This window comes from Leopardus geoffroyi, chromosome C2, assembly GCF_018350155.1.
Source record: "Leopardus geoffroyi isolate Oge1 chromosome C2, O.geoffroyi_Oge1_pat1.0, whole genome shotgun sequence".
In the NCBI taxonomy this organism is placed as follows: Eukaryota; Metazoa; Chordata; class Mammalia; order Carnivora; family Felidae; genus Leopardus; species Leopardus geoffroyi.
In genome coordinates this window covers 155,180,908-155,190,443 of record NC_059333.1, presented here as the reverse complement: position 1 = coordinate 155,190,443, position 9,536 = coordinate 155,180,908, and the positions used below count along the sequence as shown (strand labels likewise).

Sequence of the window (9,536 nt, the reverse complement as noted above, 5' to 3'; positions counted from 1 at the left end):
TTGACAATAAATTATATTTAAAAATAAAATAAAATAAAAATAAAAAGCTTTTGCCTAGTTCTAGGGACTTGAATATTTTTTTCCTATAGTCTTCTCTAGAATTTTTATAATTTACATTTAAGTTCATGATTTATCTTGAGTTAATTTTTACGGAAGGTGTAAGGTTTAGATCAAGTTTTTGTTTTGTTTGTGGTTTTGTTTTGGGGGAATTTTTAGCCAATGGATGTCCAATGATCTATTTTTTTTAATTTTTTAAAATGTTTATTTATTTGAGAGAGAGAGACAGAGAGACAGAGATAGAGAGAGACAGAGTATAATCAGAGGAGGGGCAGAGAGAGAGGGAGACACAGAATTAGAAGCAGGTTCCAGGCTCTCAGTTGTCAGCACAAAGCCTGACATGGGACTTGAACTCACCAACTGTGAGATCATGACCTGAGCTGAAGTGGGATGCTTAACTGACTAAGCACCCAGAAGCCCCATATATTGTTTTGTTTTGTTTTTTTTAAAGCTGGTCATACATCTGGAAAACTTAGTGAACTCTGTTACTAGTAATAAAAACTCATTATTGATTCGAGTGCTGTTTCTTTTATCTTTCAGAGAGAGAGAGTCAGTAGGGTAGAGGGGCAGAGGGAGAAAGAGAGAGTCAACAGGGTAGAAGGGCAGAGGGAGAGAGAGAGAGAATCTTAAGTAGGATCCACACTCAGCACAGAGCTTTTCATGGGCTCACGACCATGAGATCATGACCTGAGCCTAAACCAAGATTTGGATGCTTAACCGACTGAGCCACCCAGATGCCCCTATTCTAGTGTGTTTTTCTACGTAACATTATAGTCTACAATAAGAAGACTTATTTAAAATTTAAAATTTTTGAATTTAAAACAGCTTAAATATAATCAAAAACAACAACTGACTTTCTATCAGAAACACTGGACGTATTGAAAGTAAAAACACTACCAGTCTAGAGTTGCATAATCAGCAAAAATATACTTTAAAAATTAACAATATCCGGAGTAAAAATGGAGTTCTCTTCAATTCCCGTGAGAATTTCATGGGTAATATAAGAATATTTGAAAAATATTTGAAATATTTGAAAAAAATCTACAATTTACTTGAAATGGGTGAATTTCTTGAAAGACACAAATTACCAAAACTGATACAAAAATAGAATACCTGAGGGGCACCTGGGTGGTTCAGTGGGTTAAGCATCCGACTTCAGCTCAGGCCATGATCTCACGGTTCATGGGATCGAGCCCCGCGTCAGGCTCTGTGCTGACAGCTCAGGGCCTGGAGCCTGCATCAGATTCTGTGTCTCCCTCTCTCTCTGCCCCTCCCCTGTTTGTGCCCTGTCTTGCTGTCTTTCTCAAAAATGAATAAACAGCAAAAAAAAATGTTTTTAAATTGAATATCTGAGTTACTCTATATGTATTAAATCTAGTAAACTAGTGGTTAAGTTTCCCCAAAGAAACATAAGCAGAGATTACGTCACAGGTGAATACCAATCCTATACTGACTCTCTTAGAAATCAGAAAAACACTTTCAAACTCATAACACCAACATTACTTTGATACAAAATCCAGAAAAACACATTCAAGGAGTTGAAAACTATAGTTCATTATCCCCTTTTGACCACAGATATAAAAATCGTTGACAAATATGGATAAATCACGTGAGGCACTATGGAAACAGGAAAACTCATCCAGCTCAGGTCAAATTTATCTCAGGAATCCAAGATCACTTTAGCAATTAATGCAATTCACTATATGTACAAAATAAAGAAGAAACATATATGGTCATCTCAATAAAGATAACAGCATCACAAAATTTTAAATCCATTCATGGTAAAAAATTTGAGCTAATTAGACACAGAGAGGAAATTCCTTGGGATGACAAAATACATCTAGGAAAAGCCTACGGACAGGATCATACTCATTGGTAAAATATCTCCTAGGATTGTCGAAAGAATAAAAAGAATAATGGGAAATATAACTATGCCTGGTACAAAGCAAATGGTATGGAAATATTCGCTATTATTAACAAAACCCACAGGAACACCAAAGATCAATAGGAAAAATTGATAAATAAATTCAATATATTCTAGTATTTTCACATTGAGAAAATACGCAAAATTAAAGAAAGTCAACTAAATCTATGGGAAACTATAGGTACCAATAAAGTCCCTATTAGTTCAAAAATAATTATGGACCGTTGTGTGCAGGAACCAGGGTATAGTCGTTTGTAAGAGTTGATTATTTGCGTTTCTTCCCATCTTCTGTTTCAGTTATTTCATGCGCACAGCTAAAGTCAGCCATGTGGGAGTTTTTATGGCATGGAAATCAGCAAATGCTGCAAATTTTTTTTTCTGCCTCTGACAAGCTGGTTGTTAAACATCTACTGGTGATCCCATGGTCTTGTGGTAGAAGGAGAAAATCCAGACCCAAGACGTAAAGAGAACAACATTCACACATTTCTTTAATTAAGAAAAGTTCTAAGTAAATTTACTTTGGCCAGTTATGTAACTCATTGACACTAAATTGTAAGAACAGGTATTTGCTTTAAGCATAGGTGTGTATGCTTTTCCATCTTGCCATGGGTTATATTTCTTTGCTAATGTCCATCAAATTTTGCGAGGCATGCTAATTATGAGACATACGAATAGGCAGGCTGAGCAATTCTTATTAACCCAAATTGATTAGGCAGGAGTAAATTAGGACTCTGGAGTTTGATCCATGTTATTTGTATCAAATGTCCATAATTCTGCCTCCCCTCGTGGCTGACGATGAAAACTAAGGAATGAAAGTTAAAATAAAAAGACGACCAAGCTATACAACGTCTCTTCCTTCCTTCCTTGTGCTCCGTAAGTATGAAAAGGAACGGTTAAAAATTCGCTCATTCGAGCAAAAATCAACTATCGGGACTACATCAAAATAAAAGCCTTCAGGGTAGCAAAGGAAACCATCAGTAAACGTGAAAGTCAACCTAAAGAATGGGAGAAGAGATTTGCAAACGCCATGCTTCATAGAGGGACAGTCTCCAAAATACATAAAGAATCTATAAAACCCAACACCCGGAAAGCAAATAATCCAGTTAAAAAACGAGCAGAAGATATGAACAGACTTTTCTCCAAGGAAGACCTCCGGGTGGCCCACAGACACATGAAAAGATGTTCATCACCACTTTTCATCAGGGAAATGCGGGTCAAAATCACAATCACCTCCTACCTCACCCCTTCAGAATGGCTACAATGAACCACACAAGAGACAACATAGGAGAGAGGGGAACCCTCTCACACTGTTGGTAGGAACGCTAACTGGTGCAGCCACTCTGGGAAATAGTATGGAGGTTCCTCCATACTCAAAAAACTAAAAATAGAACTCCCCTACGACCCAGCAATTGCACTACTAGGCATTCATCCAGGGGATACAGGTGTGCTGTTTCAAAGGGACGCATGCACCCCCATGTTTGTGGCAGCGCCATCGACAACAGCCAAAGGATGGAAGGAGCCCAAATGTCCATCGCTGCAGTAAAGAGAGAAGCTGATGTAATACAAACTTCTTTGGTGTTTTACTTCTCAGTTACCTTATGCAGGTTTGTCGCTCGTACCTCCGCTCGGAGGTTTTAAACGCCTCTCTTTGTCTCTCGCATCAGTCATCTGGGGAGTATTTTTAGCCAGATTGATTAACTAAAAAATGTAGTGACAGAGGTCTCGCGAGGCATATGCTGGGGTTAGCTTCGGACAAGAGAAAACAGTGCGGTTCAATAACGCTTCTCCTTTGAGGGCCTCTTGCCAAGCAAGAGACCCTGTGGCCCTCCAGAAGGTTCTTTCTCCAAGCTCCAAGTTTGCTGCAAGGAAGGCCAATGCACCTACATCACAAAAAAACGAAAGGAAGTTTATGGGGACAATTTACCCGCATTGGTAATCTTTTTCCTACCTGGCAAGGTAGTGGGTCTCACGTGGAAAGAATGGAACGCTGTGGATGTTGGGCCCGCCAAAAAGCCAGGCTTCCATCACAACACTGCCGCTTGCTGGCTTCAAGTCTTTTAGTGTCTCTGAGCCTCCGGTTCCTTTCCTAGAACACGGGTGGGCAACCCCCACCTCGGAAGTCATTGTGGGATTAAACAAGCGCTTGACGCATAGAAAATGCTCGTGCGCCGTGGCTTGCCTTGTTCGAATTGTGCGATGCTCGTCGCTCTGGGAAATAAAAGCTGTCGTTGTTAAGGGTCACGCGTTTTTGGTGATAGCTAGGCGTCATTCGGCCGAGCAGGAATTATGCATGAAGATTATCTTTGAAATGGGGAGGGTGCCGATGGGTATCGGGTTCACTGCAGTCGGGTGAAAGCCGTGGAGGCGTGAGAGCGTCTGGGGACATTGGGACAAAGGCAGGTTCCCATGCGGCAGCCACGGAGCTTTTGATTCCCCGGCTCTGTTGCGGAAACCGAGGGCCCGCCCTGGAGGCAGCCATCTCCTGACCCTCTTGCGGGGGATTCCGGGAACAAATACGGGGAAACGTCGGTGGGTTTCTACGATGGGCCATGCAGTCTGCATTTGTGATCTCATTTGGCCTTAGTAAGCTTGGGGGCTCAACTTGGGGGGAAAAAAACCAAGCTGAAAGCTTTTAGATCTATTTAAACACATCCATAACAGACTGTGTGCTTCAAACCATCGCTGTAACCTGCTCACAGCAGGTGGGTGCAGAGCAGCGTGAGGCCTGCCGGGCCCTGGGCACGGGGTCAACTTGTGTTGGCTTAATCCGAGTCTTCTTGAGCCAGACCATCCCCCAGGGGCTCAGGGATGATTACCTCGGGGCTATATAGAGCAGGCTTCCCGGGCGGGCGTGCGACCGGGGCAGCCCCACAGGGCTCTGCACCAAGGGCCCTGTGCTCGCTTTAACGCCTTGTGTCAATTGTCTAGACAGCAAGTTTTGAAGGAGGCGTTTCTCCTCTTCTTTGACACCGGGTCCCACAAATGGGTAACACATCCTAGTAAGGCAGCGTGGTCAGAGCAGGGCATTAAATCACTCTGCGTTAGCGGATACACTAAAGAGCCTCAGATATGGATTTAGTTGCCCCAAATCACACTGGTCAAAGTGAAGAGAGCCAGGATTTGAATTCGGGGTGGTGATTGGCCAGGAGACCCCCATTGTGCAAGGGACTGCAGAAGCCATCCAGGAACCCACCAGAGGCTCACGGGCAGCACTGCCCTTAGCCTCAGCTGAAGCTCATTGCTCAAGTCCAGGGTCACTGGTCCTGGACCACCACGGCCAGCAACCCCGGGCCCTCCTTCCCGGCTCAATCGTGGTCCGACCCTTCCTGCCACAGCTTGAGCCCCTTTCTCTGAGCTTCTACTGTAACACAGATAAAGACAACCAACCATACCCCTTCTTCTGCACCCTCAGTTTCAGCTTAAAAAACCCGATTAATTTTCGTCCTGCTAACATATTGATTAAAGCAAAAAAAAAAAAAATCACAAAAATATGTTCTTCCTTTTCATACGTTCCGTTTTCCTCCTTTGCCTCATACCTGACCTGCAAAGCACGCCAGGGCAAGTCCCGTCTTTGTCTCCCCCACCCCCCTTCAACCTCAGTGGTGTTTCCCAAGGGCATTTTTTAATTTTTTTTTTTTTTTTTTTTTTTGAGACAGAGCATGAGCAGGGGAGGGGCAGAAGGCATTTCTTTCTTTTTTTTTTTTTTTTTTTAATTTTTTTTTCAACGTTTATTTATTTTTGGGACAGAGAGAGACAAAGCATGAACGGGGGAGGGGCAGAGAGAGAGGGAGACACAGAATCGGAAACAGGCTCCAGGCTCTGAGCCATCAGCCCAGAGCCTGACGCGGGGCTTGAACTCACGGACCGCGAGATCGTGACCTGGCTGAAGTCGGACGCTTAACCGACTGCGCCACCCAGGCGACCCCAGAAGGCATTTCTTAAGTGAAGATGGAAAAGGAATACAGAGGGAATGTGAAAGAAGAGGAAAGACAGGCCAAATGATTAAGAACGGTGTTTCCTCCTCCCCAGTGATCTGTAGCTGGAACAAAAGCATTTGGCTTTGTTTTCTTTCAAAGTAGAACTAAGCAAACTCAGCAATACCCATAACTCTCAAGCCCCAAACAGGTGCCCCCACAAACCACAAGCACAGGATGGACATTACGGACAACAAGAGAGGCCAACACACACGGGGTGACGCCTCGAGGAAAAGGCAACGAGGAGTTTGCAGGCGGGTCAAAACGGGTTTGGCTCCCAGATGAGGCACTGGAGAATCGTCACTTGGGAGTGATTTTGAGCTTCTGTCCCGCTGGGTTTCTTCGTTCCTGAAATGGCAATTGCATTAGATACATCAGAAAGCAGATCCTGAATTTAAATAAGAATGGTTTGGGAGCAGACAGGAAAGGGTTAATTACCTTTCCTGGGCAATGTTGGCTTCCTGGACGTGGCCCTGCTTCTGGGCTCCTTGGCTTGTTTCCATCCTGAGGGCCTGTGGAAGGAGGGACAGCAAATGGAGGAAGTATGCAGAGTTGAGAACAAAACACCAAGGGAGCTGAGAAAACCAGTGGAACAAAGGAATTCGATGTGGCCGCCCAGTGAGGATAAAGCCAGAAGCAGGTCTGAAAAGCTAGAGGAGGGGCGCCTGGGTGGCTCAGTGGATTAAGCGTCAGACTCTTGATTTTCGGCTCAGGTCACGATCCCGTGGTTAGTGGGTTCGAGCCCGCGTCAGGCTCTGCACTGACACCACGAAACTGCTCGGGATTCCCTCTCTCTCTCTCAATAAATAAATAAACTTAAAAAAAAAAAAAAAAAAAAAAAAAAAAACTAGAGGAGCAGCACCAGGGAAATTCTAAGGAGCCCATACATGTGTCCTGTAAGGAGATCAAAGGTTCAGGTTATTTGTCAAATGGCAAGCTTTGCCCACGCTGCTTTGGAAATTTCTGCCCGGATTTTGCGGTTGTATCTACACGTTATTTAATTATAAAGAAATAGGTGAAGAAGAGCTAGAAACGTCTGAGGGGAGAGTAGGACAGCTGTGACCTTTGATGCCATTCTTCCTGGGGACACATTCCATGACAGTACTTCCTAAAGCGTAGCCTGGCTTGGAATCCCAAGGGGAAGTTTGTTACAATTGACTGTGGGACCTCCCTGCAGACGATCTGACTCCGTAGAACTGGGGTAGGTCCGCAGGATGAACATTTCCAGTAGGTTCCCAGGCGATGCTTTTGCTATTAGCCCAGGGACGCGCTGAGAGCCCCTGCTTGCAGAGATCAGTTTATGCAATTGCAAGCAGTTATCAGGGCTCCGAAATTAGCCCTAACTATCGTTGGCGATGTCTTATCTGCACGTGTCCCATTTTCAGGGCCCGGCCCCGAGAGCCCTTAAACTGCCATCAGAATTTACTGGACACTGCTTTCCCCAACCCACCCCCGCCCCAAATGCATCCTAGAGTAGGTATTCATCTTCCAAATTTGAAATCTTTCTTTGTATGTCTTCGGTGTTTGAGTTTTCCCCACTTCAAAGGACTATTTTGTGATACTTTCAGTAACAGTTGCTTACAGAAAAAAGGGGTAAAATCCTTACATGGGAGTGTAACCTTTTAAAACCATTACAGACCACAGCTGAGCCTCTGAAAGGTACATTAAGAGGACAGCTGTGCGGGAGGCATTTTGAGGAAATCTCCAAGCCTGCAATTTGAAGATCCTTTTAACCACCTCCAGCGTCCCAGAGATCTCAAGCTCTCTTTCTTCCGGACAAAATGCTATTTCCGGGGTTTTCTCTTTCATTGCCTAAGATTCCACCATACCAACATGTGAATCCCCATTTATTTTTGTATTCTTTTTATGTCTGGTTCCTTGGAGCTGTTCTCAGAGTTAGCTCCAGGCAATCTGCTGCAGATGTGTGAGAGGATGGTCAGCAGACCTTGACCATCTTTAAAAAAAAAAAAAAATAGCACTCTTATGATCTTAAGAATAAAATCCAAGAGGAAGCCTAACACAAGAGAGTGATCTCCTGGTTAAGGTATTTAATCCTTTCTGATATTTGCATCTCACCCCGGGAGGTAAAGACAGCAGGTTTATGTGGGAATGGCTTGCTGAAAGTTTGGGACCATATTGGCATTAGGCCATGTCAGAATAGATAAGTAGGCAAATCACGCGTCCACGTTTTGTGGTTCTACTGGATGGAAATTAAGGCTCGGCAACAAGTTAAGAAAAAGACGTGTTCGGGTGAGGATGTCTACCTTACGTCTTGCTTTCTATCAAGTGTACAGGCATATCCTCTTTGGATCTCTTGATAGATTCCTGTAACAAAGAAGCAGAGAAACAAGATGTTGGCAACTTTACCAACTGAAAAAAAAAAAATCGTGAAAAGAAGGGCTTCCAGAATGTTATTTCCTTTATCGGTGTTTCCAGACTGCCAGGTTGTTCTTTTCATACCTTGCGAGCATCACAGCTAAATATGATAGTCATACTATTAAATAGCAAGCATAGCAGAGGCAGGAGTCAATGGAAATGGATGCTAACCAGATACAGCTAGTGTGGACATCCTGGCGCATATTAGCTGAATACCGACTCTGATGAGAGCAACACTCAACCAAAGGAGAGTATCCCCTTCATCGTTATCTTTACCAGAGTCGCTAATGTAATTTCTGCTTCCGTACTTTGAAATGGTGGCTTAGGATCAAATATAGGACTAGGAGCATCCCCGGTCTCCCTATCCTGTATCCCTTACAGCATAGCAAACTTTCTGAAGACTCTCAGTGACGAAACTCTGATGGGACCCAATGGCTGGAGAAACAACGTCCCAAAACAAACTGAGAAGGGAACTTCTGTGGAAAATGGCAACAAACGGAGGCAGTGGCCCCGCTGGAACTTCCAGTCGAGAGATGACAGAAACTGGGAATAGGACGTGACCAGCTTGTCAATAACCCACCGAATGGCCTCCACGTCTCTTGTTCACGTGGGCTACGGCTATCACGATGTAATGGCTTCAAAATTAGAACTAAAACGTTTTGAAAATATTTATTGACTAACTCAAAATAGCATCAATAAATCCATTACACTTTCACAGAAACGACACATTAAAAATGACTGTCTTTCCCCAAGCCACAACGAATTCAGTGAGAAGAAAGCATACTTTTTACCTTTTGCAAATGTCTCTAGTTTCTGACTTCCTGGAAGACAGCTGGTTTCTCCTACTGCCTCTGCCTGAAATGTTTTGTGCCCTTTTGTTTTAGTTGAAGTAAGTGGGAAAAAAAAAAAAAAAAAAACTGGCCTCACACATATATGCAGTTGGAGAAGGGGAGGGTGATTTTCAGAGCCTTCTCAGATAAATATGGATACTCTCCTTTGAAACTATACCTACTCTTCACAAGTGCTCATTTTGTAAATGTTATTTAGAATGTAGAACCCGAAACCATATCAATGAAAGTTTTCATACTGTTATATTAAACCTCATTGGTCTATGTTGCATGTTAAGTGGATATTTTACTCATCAGTGATGTCATGACCTAATACACACAAACACAGACACACACACACACACACACACACACGGG

General features: G+C 43.5%; 1 long non-coding RNA gene across 1 annotated transcript; it reads right to left on the bottom strand.

Annotated features, from left to right (window-relative positions):
- Positions 1-5,912: 5,912 nt before the first annotated feature.
- On the bottom strand, positions 5,913-9,215 carry LOC123576206. Its single transcript, XR_006701226.1, has 4 exons — positions 9,123-9,215; positions 8,220-8,280; positions 6,394-6,467; positions 5,913-6,303 (listed from the first exon to the last, which is right to left on the bottom strand). It is a non-coding gene; the product is annotated as an uncharacterized LOC123576206 (long non-coding RNA).
- Positions 9,216-9,536: the final 321 nt, after the last annotated feature.